Source organism: Halyomorpha halys, unplaced genomic scaffold (assembly GCF_000696795.3).
Source record: "Halyomorpha halys isolate HHAL.00 unplaced genomic scaffold, Hhal_1.1 Scaffold1405.1, whole genome shotgun sequence".
In the NCBI taxonomy this organism is placed as follows: domain Eukaryota; kingdom Metazoa; phylum Arthropoda; class Insecta; order Hemiptera; family Pentatomidae; genus Halyomorpha; species Halyomorpha halys.
In genome coordinates, this window is record NW_027107158.1 from 262008 (window position 1) to 264838 (window position 2831).

The following is a 2831-nucleotide window of genomic DNA, read 5'->3' on the forward strand; positions in this document are numbered from 1 at the left end:
TATATATTTTTTTTTTTTTTAAATCAAAACTTAAAAAAATTATAATGACCTTTTTAAATAGCCAAGGTAGTAAAAAAGTTACAATCAAATCTAAAAGGTAGCTGATATCCGCTTGGTTTATAAAAGTAAATTCCAACGCTCTAAATTTTCTTCAAGATCATAATTATAATCTGGATCTCATAACTTTTTGTTCCTTCTTAGTGGTAGTTGAAGAAAACAATCTTAATGCAATTATAATTGACTCTTTTCCTTATGTCTTATATCTAATATCTTGTAAGGTAGGAATAAAACTTGGTGTAAATGAGAGAATTGAAAAATATATATTTTTACATACAAATAATATCTAAGGTATAAGGGGGAACAAAGAGCTTGAAACATAAAGTGCTTGGGAACACAGTGCTTTACATTATATCTAGTAATTTGTAGCTTTAACACTGTGGCATTATATCTATTACAACTAAGCCATTAAATTCTAACAAGTATCTTTAACAGTACATTTTCACGGAATCTACTTATTTAAAAAATTGTGATTATGTATTACATAGGATGAAATCTTTTACAAAAGAGTTTTCTCATTAAGGTAGACACATATCTTCCTGTCAAATAAATATTCAAAACTTAAATTATGCTATGGCATAACAGTTCCTTCAGCTGAGGCTAATATAATTAATTAAAACCTTTGTGCACTCACAGGAACTACTTAATTTAAAGAGAGTTTGTGGGCATTCCTTTTCCCAAAAATATTTATTTCTAATATATAAATAATCTCTACAAAGGCTGAGTTAATAGAAAAAATATAATAAGGCAGCGAAAATGCAAAGTTATGATCTTACAATAAGGTGAATAAATAATTTTTCTTTTTGACATTTTAAAATAGATGTACGAAGGTATCAATTAAAAATTATGATTTTTCTTGATATAGATTGGGATATGTCTCATTTTGTACAACTTTTATAATAATGTGTGGTCCTCTGAGGCCTTTATCCATATCAAGAATAATATTTGGTAAATCATATCAAAAATACAATAGAATATAAAGGTATACAATTAATTGCTTTTGATTTGTTTGTTGTGTACACTTAATATATACACGATAGATGTGATTGTAGATCAGTGCTTATAAATAATAATTCATATATATATATATTTCTTTTTTTTTTTTACATTTATATTTTCATACAAAGTGTATATTTGTCTCAAAATTCCATGTGTCAGTCTCGTCCATTTCTGTATCGTTTATATGAAACATACTACATATTTACCTATTGTATTATTTTGTACAGTTGTAAATTACAATAAATAAATAATAAAAAAAAAAAAATTTTTAATTACTATAATACTCCAAATTTTTATTACTTACTAAATTAAATCAATTAGGGAGATAAGTAACTTGTAGTTACAATATAGGGAATTTTGAATATCAGTGGTGAAAACCATTATCCTTAATTTAAGGAATTGGGACCGGATCCCTACAAAATAAAACAAAAGAAAGAAGCATCAGAATTCTTCCACCCATTCAATTGGGGCACCGACAGATACCAAAGATGGATTTTTTAGCCTCAGGAGGTTCAACCCTTAATTCATAATGTAAAGATTTATTGAAAACTGAATACCATAAATTTAATCTGGTTACAACGATGTTGTTATCTAAAGAAAGTAAGGTCAGGAAAATAATAAAACTAACTTTATTTTGTAAAGTTTGCAAAACTATTTATTTTGAATTTTGTAAATCACTTTACATAGCTAAATAGTTTGCATACTTGCATGTTAACTAATTATTAATATCAAAGTTGCATTATTGACACGATAACAATATACATTCCACTCACACACATCCATCAGCTTAAAATGGCTAATTGACTTCTGTAATTTTGTAAAAATAGTACTGCTGTAGTTCTTGCTATAGATTCTACTTACAACCTGAGTGTCATCTTCTTGTTATACAACTCGGCCTCTTCTGGCTTTCAATTTTAGTTATATGGGAAAAGAAAGATTCTTGGTTTGGGATCCCCAGGCAGAATGTCATTATAAATGTGGATTTAGGAGTTTTTATTTTTATTTCGTATTTATTTATCTTGTGATACAAATTTGAATCTGTTATAAGTATTAATTTTTGCCCATAAGCATCAGATTAAATATTTTCACAGAAATTATTATTTTGTAAGAAATAAAAAACTATTTATTTTTCATGGAAAAATCAAACATCTTTGTTTTGTTTTTTTGAGATTGATTTATTCATGCAATCAGTTCATTTTTATTTAATTAAAAAAGTTTTGTGGCAGAGAACTTAAATAAAATAATTATTCCTAAGTTATCAAGAAATATCTTCTTTTTTTTTCTTGATTTTGTTTTATTGGAAATGATCTCACGAATTTGATTTAATCAGTTCATAAGTTTTGAAAAAGCTGTGGATGATTTGAGATTATCTTTGGGAGGATCAAAAATTTTTTTCATATTTAAATTTTTTTTCATGCTGTGTCCAATTAATTTATCATGTATGTAATTTATCATGTGTACAAAAACATCAGTGATTTATTAGATGGTTGGTGGATGATTAATGTTTTTTTATCCGCAAAATTTAACCTAGTAGTGAGAGGGTAGACTTTTAGTAACCAATCTTATAACATAATTTTTCGCTAATTTAAAAAATAAAATACCCCAAATATGACTTATTGGAATCTCTTTTTTTTTTTTTTTTTTTTTTTTTAAAACAATTGAGTAGTTAAGGAGGAGGAGGAGGATTTCTTAGACTCAGGATTTATTTTTACTCTGAGGACTCTTAAAGATGTAAATTTAGTAATATCTTGCAGTATATATTAAATGTTTTTAAT